Genomic DNA, 12677 nt, shown 5'->3' with positions numbered 1-12677 from the left:
TTTTGCTCCCACGGGCGGGGCATGGGGTTTAACAGGTTTTAAAGTATCCCATGTGTTAGTGAATTTGTATACATTTTCCCTTTGAATGGCAGGAAATGAGTATTCAAATTTTCATTGAATGTTTGGTCAACCGCAATGTTGACTCCATGGTTACGGCCTTGGTTCATAGTAAAGAAAATTCTGTGTGTGTCTGTCACTGTGTGTCATTATCTCTCTCTCATTCTCTCTCTCTCCCTCTCTCTCTCTCACCAGGTCAATGCAGCTTATGATGACATTCTCCTTTATAACAACGTGAGGTGGCTGAGTAAGTGAAGGGTTCTGGAGTGATTTTGGGCCATCAGGAAAGACCTGCAGATGTTTTTGTCTGAGCAGAAAAATGCCAAGCCAAACAGTACCTTGATTTTTTGCAGGATGATGAAAAGATGGAATGTGTGGCCTTTTTGGTGAATGTGACATCTCATCTAAATGAGCTCAACCTCAAACTCCAAGGCCAAGGTAACACAGTGTGTGACCTTATGTCAGCAGTATGTTCTTTTCAAAGAAAGTTGGAGATCTTCAGTAGTGACATAACAGAGGCACTTCACCACTTTTCACCTCTATTGGAGCAAACTAATGGTAATCACCATCACACTCATGTTGCATTCCTGGAGAGGCTGGCTGAGAATTTTCAAAACGGTTTTGATGATTTCAGTCTTGGTAAGCAAGTCCTGCTCTGTATTGGATCTCCATTTCTGGTGAAGAATGCTCAATAATTCTCAAGAGAGGCACAGAGCATCTTCCCGTGGGAAAATGTTTCATCTCTGCAAACTGAGCTCATAGATCTCCAGGAGAATGTTGCTCTGAAGGAAGTGGACTGTGACCCTGTGACATTCTGGACAAAGATGGCTACTGCAGCAAATGTCCCCCGCCTTCAGAAGGTGGCCATTCATTTGCTAACCATGTTCGGTTCAACATATTGTTCATTTCCACAATGAACATTGTGAAAAACTCGTACCGCAGCAGTTTGACAAATTAACACTTGGGTCAGTGCCTCCGCCTGGCTATCACACCTTTTGTGCCAAGGTTCAAGGCATTGGCTACAGGCAAACAGTGCCATTTCTCCCATTAGCTCAAGCCACCATACTGTATGTATTGAATTTGTGTGTGTGTGTGTGTATATGTTATGGATGTTGATTTATGTCACACACTTTACTGGCATTGTTCCGTACCAGTGACCTTGTATAAAATTCACAAGTGGACCTTTAATAAAAAAGTTTGAATACCCCTGCGCTACAGTGCCACATCCCGATATGTCATGGGCTGGTAAAAGGTTCTCAACCATTTCTGAATGCTTGGACAGTGTCGCCTTTATGTCCACTATTGCTCTTTCATTGCGGGGGGATTTCATGATGAGTGGTACATCCAGTCCTGCCTGATGGTAATGGTCAAGGAGTAGGACGAACACATCTGTGTCATCAGAAACCACAGAGATTTGATGGGCTTCTCCAGCACACCCCAGGACTTGTTGGACAATGATTGTGTCAGCTTCTTCCTGCTGATTTTCTAGCTCATATCGGCTCCTTCTTTCTTCAATCCTGATCCCGATGGGGCATGAGTCCTCCCCTGTCACCACCAATTTGTGTTTGTTAGTGCCCCGTAGATGGAAAAGCCTGTCTTCGGTCAGTTCCTTAAATGTAATAGGTTGAGCAGTTTTCAATGGAAGACAAGACAACCTTCAGGACACTAGAGACCCCAATTTTCCGCAATCAGTGAACCTATAGACCCAACAAAACTCATCAATGCATGCGTACCCGCAAGACGTAAGTGCATGTCTATGAACTTATCTGGATGGGCCCATAATAGTGTATGTGGTTATGTTGCAATTAACAGGGGAGTGAATGTTTCATGTAGAATCTTGCAACTTGTACTTTTTCACTTCTATAGATCAGATAGGACTCAAAACCACCAGTTTCCATTTTTTTCAGGATGGACAAGCACTAAATCCAACATGGTGGCTGTGTTTTCTTTATATTCAATTTGTGTTTATGTGTGTTATGAGTTATAAACGTCATTTATAAAACCTGTACTGTCACTTTAAATCAATTGCGTTGTTTTGAGGTTGCGGTTCCTTTAGTCTAAGTCTGCATCTCGCGATCTGAGGAGAGGTATGTTTTATTTTACCGGTCATAGTATATACAGTACATATAGCATATGCTGGAACACAGCCATCCCTCAAAATGGCAATATCTCAAGAGTGGTGATTTTGTCGTCAGTACCAACCCTGATCCCTTCACATCCATTGGACCTGATCACGATCAGGAACATGTGAACAAGATTCATAAAGGAGAAGGTGCCATTTCTGGCTTAAGCACTGAGCCTCAGGGACTGCTGAAGTACTGCCTGAGCTCCCCAGTACTGGCAAGGCTGGCTGGTGAAACCAAAGGTTTATTGAACATTGCTGATCCCAGCCCAAAGAAGCATCACCAACACGCAGCCTCTGGAAATGCACGACAGGAAAAAGCTGTGAAACAACTGAAGGATGTGTTGAGCAGCGCAAACCCCTTCAATCCATCAGAAAATGATGATGCATCTGAAATGAGGTTGGTCAACTTTTTTTCCAAGCAAATATTGCCAACAGCAGTGCAGCATGATGTCTTGGACACACAAAACCCAAAAAGAAAATATATTTCATGGAGTTACGAGGGAGCACAGCACGTGAAACGTATGTGAATGAGAGGGTCACAGGAGAAAATAATATGTGGGACAAAATGTCGGAGCTGAAGTTTCTGACCTGGAAAGATGGATGCAAAAGTATCAAGCTTAAGGCGTCATCCAAAGTAGTCAGCTTGAAATCAACCAACTCCCTGTTTGTCTGCTTGCTCCTCGTTGCAAAGTCCTCTAGAGAACTGGACCTGCAGAAAATTGTAGGAACACATGAATTTGCTGATTACAATGCAAGCCTAATGACGTCTGATGGTTCTCTGGTGCCAACTACAGCCCAGTCTGCCCTCAGCCATGAACTGGAATGAGTGGTTTCAGAGCCACCATCCTCTGAAGAATCCATAGAAATGCTGAGTAGCCCAATTCAATCAGCACATGTGTTATCCAGAATCTTAATAGATTGCATGGATGTAGTACAGGAGATGGTTGTTCGGAAAGGTGACATAAAATGTTGTCGAGATCTTGCAGAATGTTTCATTAGAAGCGTTGACAGTAAGGCACGAAGCTACACAGACATATACTTATTATTTGACAACTATACTGTCAAAAACTCCATGAAGGACAGAATGAGACAAGTCCGTACAGCAGGAAGAGCACAAGACAAGGGATACAAAATAGAAGATTCCACACCAAATCAGAGACTTCAAGGCTTTCCTGGGAACCAAGGAAACCAAAGCCAACCTTGCCCTTTACCACGGACGTGAACATCACAAGTACACAAGAGGAAGCCGACACATTACTGGTCATGTATGCAGTAGCAGTGAGTCGTTTGGGTAAAACACCACATACAGTGGGGCAAAAAAGTATTTAGTCAGCCACCAATTGTGCAAGTTCTCCCACTTAAAAAGATGAAAGAGGCCTGTAATTTTCATCCTAGGTATACCTCAACTATGAGAGACAAAATGAGAGAAAAATAAATAAATCAGATTGTCTGATTTTTAAAGAATTTATTTGCAAATTATGGTGGAAAATAAGTCCATTTTTGGTCAATAACCAAAGTTAATCTCAATACTTTGTTATATACCCTTTGTTGGCAATGACAGAGGTCAAACGTTTTCTGTAAATCTTCACAAGGTTTTCACATACTGTTGCTGGTATTTTGGTCCATTCCTCCATGCAGATCTCCTCTAGAGCAGTGATGTTTTGGGGTTGTCGCTGGGCAACTTTGTAACGCGTTAGTCCCAACACTGCTGAAGTGTGGCAGTAACTGACTCTGTGGACTGTTCAGCATCCATTTTCTTTTCCCAGATGTTTTTAGATACAGTATCTTAATCCTTCGGTATATGGTGGCTGCCATTTTAAATGTAGTTATTGCTTATTAATGTATAACAATGAAGAGAGTTTGTTCCTGAAATATTTCATAGGTAGGCCAATCTGGTTCAACTGGTTGTATAACAATGTCCTGATATGATGGACACCATCTTTGTTTTTGTCAATGGAAATAAACATTTTGAAATCTGTCTGTTTTGACAAGGTTATATCATTACTAGGATAAGCTCATAGGTATACATTTAGGGGGAAAAAAAGTTCAAAAGTAAAGATTTTTTGATTTTTTTAGTATATGTTGTCTGCCATCTTGGATTTCTCCACTGGCCACAAATGAAAAAATTGAAAACAGGTTGTTTTGTGTTCAGTGTGATCCTAGAAAGTAAAAAAACAAAAGTTTCCAGATTCTATATGAATCGTTCTCAAAATAACACAATGACCTGTACTATAACACTTGCACTGCAACCCGGTAGAGCTGCTGGTCACATGTCAGCACACTGAAATTCTGACCAGTTTCAGATGTGTGCTAATGTACTCTGGCCATGGCTGTCATCATTGTATCGGGATCAGATGGCTTCATGTCGATCAGTGGTAAGTAGCGCTTTTGTCTTGGCCTGGGGGATAGTGTCCTGCTCCCTGCTATGTTTCGTGTTGTATCCATGGTATTCTGGGCAGTTGTCCTGAGTGAGAACTTCCTGTAGAAAACTAAGGTCAGCCTCTGAAGGTCTCGTAACCACAACTACTTGGTGAGCAAGTGACTTCAGGGAGCAGACAGCCTTTGTGGCTTCATCTGGTTGCATTGGAGGCTGTTTGGGTGTCATATGGAATGTCTGGTGAATCTTTAGGGATCCTGTTGATCTTTGGATTGGTTTGCTCCTCACCCTCTTCAGGGTTCTGTGAGTACTGTGTGAGAAGGAAAGCTAGTGAATGTGTGGACTGCTTACCATTCTGAGAGGCTATATCAGCATCAGAATGATCCACAATAGCCTGAACTAGACCATTGTCAGCATTAAATATGCCAGACAACTTAAAATCTGCTACTGCTGCCTGAGATGCTGATTTCTTGAACCTGCGATACTCTGTGTATGAACAACATACACCATAGGAATACATGCTATTGGTAAGCTTCTTGGACTCTACCATTTTTCCTGGTAGGTCTACTTGCAAACAAGTTGCCTGAGACTTGAGAGTAATAGTGACAATTGAACCTATGAGCAGTGCAGGAAGGGTATTATCTAGCTTTGGAGAAACCTTTGCTAACAACATCAACAGAAAGTCACTCACTGACTCTTTGATTATGTCCTTATTAATGCTGATGTTATAGTGTCCCTTGTCCATATCACTGTTTTTGACATCCTGAATGATTTGCTTGATAGCTTTCACTGCAATGCTCTCCATGTCATCCTCGTCATCATTCACAAGTCGAAGAGTCTGCGAGGCACAACTACGAAAAGCAATGATGTCAGCTATCCCGGGTGAGGATAGTGCCAGAAGATCACTGCCAAATGTCTGCTGGAGTTGCCGGATGAGGGTCCTCCGAGAAAGTTTATCCCCATTAAGGTCTTTATAGAGTGCAAACAGTTCAACATAATTCCACATTTTTGACCGGTCAGGTGTCACCTTCTCTACAACTGACGTTAAGGCAGGATCTTCTTCAGTGTCCTCTGAACTTCTACGGGCCTGCCCTGGGAGTGACCTAAATTGGACAAATCAACAATCAACATGGTACCGGGGCACAGGGGCGGATCTAGAAAAATATTCATGGGGTGGCAAGAGGGTTGCAGGAGAATTTCAGGGGTGGCATCCCCTGGCAGAAGTATATGCTGATTTAATCGCAGTCATATCAATCAATGTTAACTTGGAAAGCCACAATATTGATATTTTAACTCAATATCATTAGGTGACATTATTGTGGCCCATCAGTAAAACCATAAATATATAAGGTGGCAGACATAATTTAATGAATTTTAACTGAATGAGTTGGTTTCACTCTTAGACCAGCAGGGGTACCAAATCTAGGCAGACTGCTGCAATACAGATGTAGCGATTCATTTCAGACAGTTTGAAACGCGAGGGCCGTGATTGGTACGTGATCTGCCCTCGCTCAAGGGAAAACCTCCAGTTTGACTTGAGACCATCCCCATGATAGATAAATGTAATTATAATGAAGCCAGCTGCAATGGATCATTGATCCACCAGGGGGTGCAGTGGGGTTCCACACTGGAGCTCATGTGAAATAAAGTGAGATACAGTATGCTGGATGTACAGCGGAACTTTGTTAAGATCCATATGTCACGGATATCATACTACTGTGCTAAATAAGAGACATGTAATCATTTACAAAACATCACCATGTTGTTATTTAACAAAATAATGTTGTTATTCGAAAAAAACGAACGGGAGGAAATGCAGCCCGGCTCTCGATTTTTAATCCTAATTTAATCATCATCTTCACCATGATCATTTATGTTTATGTTCGCCGAATTGACATGAAATCACTGACACATATGAATATACTGTATTCAACTTCATTAAAACGTTATTAACGTGCCTAAACTCAGTAATTAATTAAAAATATTTATATTTTAATGGAGCCTCGTCGGCAGATCAGGATCCCAAAGCGTGGCGGAGGGATCCTGAAGCTAGACCATCATGTTGGAGCAGCAGAGCCTTATTATACATCCATGAGCAGAGCCGACAGGCAGGAAGACTCGAGCACACAGCTCGTACTTCATTATAATATATAAAAAAAGAACACCATGCGTGTCATGATGGCACATAACAGCTCACGGCCGCATATTACTCCGGGTCCCAGACCCCCCCATACCCCAAAAATATTTGTATTGCAGATCTACATGAATCACACAAACGACTTATTTTGGATTCAAAACGGCGAATTTCGCCGAAAGGTGACAAGTTTGCATCACAGAGCACAACTGAAACATAACATCTGAAACGATGTAACAACATAATACACTTGTGGGGATGCTTGGGATGTGAGGAGTGAGGGGCACGGCTTAGAACGGGCGTGTCGCCTGGCAGGACAGGAGAGTGTGTGCACCAGTCTGCCTTGATCTATGAATTCATGTCCGTGACACTCACTGCTTTCCACAGCTGTTTTATAGAAGGAAATTCCTTCACTTCATGAAAGTGTTTTAACCACACACACCTCTAGACACACATGACGGGTGTTATTTTCCCCATAAGGAACAAGTCGCTGCAAATTATCCCGCTTATTACACGGCCACATTCTCAACAAAGTAACGACATGACTCCCAATATTAATTGAAATGCTTTTATGGATTTAGAAAATGTTTTTATTGATTTAAAAAATAGTTGTATGTATTGATTTAAAAAATAGTTGTATGTATTGATTTAAATTGACATGCATTCGCTAAGAAAAATAGTCCGCTGTTACAGTTTTTTAAACAGTCTGAATGAAACGGCAGCTCTCAGCTGTGTATTTACACAACTAATGGCCCATCAACCACAGCTCACTCCCCCCCTCCCCCCTTGATCTTTCTTCTCCAGCAGCTAAATTAACGGTAGGTTACTCTGAGTGACAAGCTTACAGTTAGACACAACACTGTCATTGCAAGTGACCCTCAGTTAGTTGACTTTTATGTTCAACTACTAAATTCGTTACTGATAAAAAAGGGCTTCTACTGTACCTAATTACCTTAACACTAGAACCGCCAGAGGTTTTTGTATAGGCCTACCTAAACCCGTCAAATCCCGCTATTAGAATGCAATTTTTAACAACATAGGGTGCTACATAACACACTTTCAGGAAAAGTCACGGACTGGGAGACTTTAATATTTTATTGAAAAAAAGTTACATTGCACACACACAACACACATCACACAAATTGACCCGATTGGCGGTTCTAGTATTAAATAAACTCACTAATTAATGAAACCAGTTCAATACGCATTATTCTTATTCTTATCATTCTTTATGAGCGCAGAAATAGTCTTAAAATCAGATCTGTTTTTTAAATTAAATCTGACGGCAGGCAGTTAGCTCTGATCACCTATGATAAATGCGCCGCACCTAATCGCTGGCCATTCAGCCACAGACACTGTTCGAAATGGGGGGGAGCTAGGGGGAGCTTGGCTCCCCCGAAGAGGGAGGGAGCTCCCTTGATGGCTGACTTTGAGATAAATAGGGGGAGCCCAAAACAATTGTGCATATTTGTGTCACACAGATTAGAAATGTTGAGTTTCTGTAAATAACAGTTCTTGAAATAAATAATAGTTATTGTTCATTACAGTTTCTGAATATTTGTTTTATATTTGTGAATATGTCTGGGTGTTGCCATCTGTATGTGGCGGCGCTGCATTCTTACTTACGTTGCTATGGTTATGGCGGTGATGCCGGCGCGGTATTTGAAATGTTCATATTGATATTTTTTTTACTCTGGCTGTGTAATAAAAAAATATGGCAAAACGAAAACAGCCAAGCGTCACAGCTTTTGGATTCACAAGCAAAGAAGCGAAGGAGTCTAAAAATGACAACGTGAACGGAAAACAACTTTAGTTGGCCGGCTGTAAGCGGCGTTAGGGTCGAGTTTGACAGCTCCACACCGAGGGAAAGGCCTGCCGATGCGGAGCCGGAAGAGGCTTCAACAACGGCCACATCCGCCGGCATAGTGACACCGTCTGTGTTAGTAGAAGAGTGTTTTTATAGCAATTTATCGCATCCGCGCTGCTGCGCCAGTCAACAGAGCGTGCGTGTGACATATTTAGTAGCAGGATGTGCTCTGAAAAATAGGGCTCCCCGAAAGCAAATGGGTAATTCGAAAACTGACAGAGCTCCCTCTATACAAATCAAACTGTAGACGGTGTGAAAGCACCTATTGTTTTAAATAATGGTCGGAATGTGACCTGTGAGCCTTCTGAATTACCGTGGGACAGCACATTCTGAACTAAAATGTTCAATCAATAAAGTAACATCTTATCTTATCTTAATAATATCTTCATATTAATAATATTAATAAATCATACTGTATTTGTCCGAAAGGGAGCAGGAGAAAGCAAACACAAAAATATACTGCATATTAAAGCAAACGATTGTAAAGGTTAAAGTATGAGCATAACAAATAAAGAAGTGTAATGTAAACATTTAAATTATAATTATGATTATTTAATATATAAAGACTATATATTATTGAATTACAAGATTAGATATACTTTAGTTGATCTAAAATATTGATGTGTTCAAATGCTCTTCAAAACCCAACTGAAAGTCCATGAAACTTGTCTTTCTGTATTTGTGAATGAAGCGCCATCTCCTGGTTAAAACCTGAAATTGAAAATCTGGCAACGCCCTCTTGGAAAATAGTGGGAGGGCTTAACATTCCTCTATACTGGTCTTTGGCAGGCCGTAGGCAGGAAGTAGTAAGCTGGAGTCCGAAATTCAGTGCTACATCTGTAAGTACATTAATTAACTGTCTCATCGATGTGTGTCTGTATGAATATGATAATATTAACAATCATATTATTCTTATCAGCTGTCAATCATTGTTATGATTCACATATTCAGTGTTATTATTAAATAAACTATATTTTTGGAGGAGTTAATGATGAATGTTCCTCAAGATGCTTGCTCACCCTCCTTCAAATTTGAAAGACAACTAATTATTATCATAAATCAAAATAATCAAAAGAACAGTTCAGCGCCACACAACTTATTTGCAAACACTTACAACCTTGACTTTACATCAGAAAGAACAAACATTAAAGAAGTGACTAACTGCATCACTTAGGGTTAAAAAAAACGTGTATTTAGCTAAAACATATACATCGCTGCAGTTATGATCCAGTGGAAAGTCCTTACCTACTGGCCTAGTTAAATCAAAGTGGTTACACGTAAGGTCATCATTTTAACAGTTTTTTATGCTCATCGAGTCATCTGTGAGCAGAGCATCAAGTTGGCATGCCTATAACAGCTCAATGTGGCGATTACCATCTTGTTCAGCAAAACGCCTCACAAACTTATTAAGATTTAAAGCTATGGTGCGTTTTGATTCAATGCTGAGTACAGCCAAACTTGACAGGCTCTTCTCTGTCATTGTAGACCGCAAACAATGGCGGCTCCAGAGTATTTGTGTTGGGTAATCTATGGTAGGGCTAACCCATACAGTGGTGTTGCTCAAGTCAGTATTTGCAATGTAATTACATACACGCTCGCCTTGACAGTGAAATGCCACGCGTGAGGTTTAGATTATTTCCATGTCTCAATCCAAATTGAACTGTATGAATTAAAAAAGGCACATTTGTCTTGTAGTAAATAAAAAGGGTGACCTGGAGCCAATTTTCCGTCGGGACTTCCTGCAACAACACCACGCCGTTATCGTGATTCTGATTGGCCAGAAGACATTATCAAAGATGTTCTATTGAGAAGACGATCACTACGTGACAAAAGTTTTCAAAACCGTTTCTAGTCTTCGGTATTTCCAGACAAGTGGCTACTGAAATCAATCTTACTAACTGCTGTCTGTGCAATTTACTCGGCGCGAGTTGGCAGACTTTATTTTGCCTACTTTAACATCATTTTCCGCAAATACCTCATTCCTTCAGTCTACTCGGATACGAAATGCTTCTCATTTTGCGCTGTGCTCCCGTTCAAATGAAATCGCCGCCAATCATATTTCCACGCTCGCGCCAGGGTGGGGGAGGGGTTACAAGGCTCGCGTCTTGTGCTGCATTCACTCGCACTCGGACATTAGAGATTTTCTCTCTTAAATGTCCGATGAGCCACAAATTTTCTTTCAAAACAAAGCTGCCAACTGGAGTGGCAGCTGGGGTGGCAAGGCATTTTTCTGAGGTGGCAGCTGCCACCCCGCGCCACCCCGTAAAACCGCCACTGCACTGCAGTATGCAGATCACTAATTGTCCCCTGAAGAAGATGTTGGACACTTTTTGAAACAGCATCCTTTCATTTTCGACAATGTTCTAATTGAGACTTCTTGGTCTCCAATCCTCGGAAAAAGAATGCAGCCCTCCGTCTGGACGGGCTCTTCTTGTCAATTTTAAGATTGCAAAACTCACCACAGGTTTTCTGTGGTGAGTTTTGACATTTGAAACGTTCATCTGAGTCCCCTGACTGTGAGCGCCTGGTCACCTTGCAAGGAACTTTTAAATCAGTTTCTCCAGCCCTCTGTCGTGTGTGCCGTTCACAGTGAGTTTTTAAGGTGTAACATGAAACACAACTTTTATGGTATTTCAAAGTTAATTCGTTGTTCTTGTCCAATGTTTCTTGAAGCTTGTGGCAGCGGGGTGTGGTTAGGGCGCCGGCTGCTGGAGTGAAGGGAGTGGCTCGGCCGTTGGCCAGACAGCTGATCGGAATCAGGTAATCAGTCACTGAATAAAAGCATTTTGTAACCTGGTTCTGGGTTGTCTTGCAGTAGGCGGGATCCTGGAAGGTCGCCAAAGGACCTGTGAAGCATCCTACACCGGCAACGTTTTGCAACCCGTGGACTGTACTTTGTTTTGGCGCTAATAAATGCCTGTGTTCAACCCAAACCTCACAAAGCTCAAAGTGTTTTTTATAACCATACAGATGTAGCGATTCATTTCAGACAGTTTGAAACGCGAGGGCGGTGATTGGTACGTGATCTGCCCTCGCTCAAGGGAAAACCTCCAGCTTGACTTGAGACCGCCCCCGTGATAGATAAATGTAATTATAATGAAGCCAGCTGCAATGGATTAATGATCCACCAGGAGGTGCAGTGGGGTTCCACACTGGAGCTCATGTGAAATAAAGTCAGATACAGTACGCTGGATGTACAGCGGAACTTTGTTAAGATCCATATGTCACGGATATCATACTCTGTGCTAAATAAGAGACATGTAATCATTTACAAAACATCACCATGTTGTTATTTAACAAAATAATGTTGTTTAGTCGAAAAAAACGAACAGGAGGAAATGCAGCCCGGCTCTCGATTTTTAATCCTAATTTAATCATCATCTTCACCATGATCATTTATGTTTATGTTCGCCGAATTGACATGAAATCACTGACACATATGAATATACTGTATTCAACTTCATTAAAACGTTATTAACGTGCCTAAACTCAGTAATTAATTAAAAATATTTATATTTTAATGGAGCCTCGTCGGCAGATCAGGATCCCAAAGCGTGGCGGAGGGATCCTGAAGCTAGACCATCATGTTGGAGCAGCAGAGCCTTATTATACATCCATGAGCAGAGCCGACAGGCAGGAAGACTCGAGCACACAGCTCGCACTTCATTATAATATATATAAAAAAGAACACCATGCGTGTCATGATGGCACATAACAGCTCACGGCCGCAGATTACTCCGGGTCCCAGACCCCCCCATACCCCAAAAATATTTTTATTGCAGATCTACATGAATTACACAAACGACTTATTTTGGATTCAAAACGGCGAATTTCGCCGAAAGGTGACAAGTTTGCATCACTGAACATAGACAGAGCACAACTGAAACATAACATCTGAAACGATGTAACAAAATAATACACTTATGGGGATGCAGCTTGGGATGTGAGGAGTGAGGGACACGGCTTAGAACGGGCGTGTCGCCTGGCAGGACAGGAGAGTGTGCACCAGTCTGCCTTGATCTATGAATTCATGTCCGTGACACTCACTGCTGCCCGCAGCTGTTTTATAGAAGGAAAACCTCCTTCACTTCATGAAAGTGTTTTAACCACACACACC

Source organism: Notothenia rossii, assembly GCF_949606895.1.
Source record: "Notothenia rossii genome assembly, chromosome: 4".
Taxonomy (NCBI): Eukaryota; Metazoa; Chordata; class Actinopteri; order Perciformes; family Nototheniidae; genus Notothenia; species Notothenia rossii.
This window is presented reverse-complemented; position numbering follows the sequence as displayed.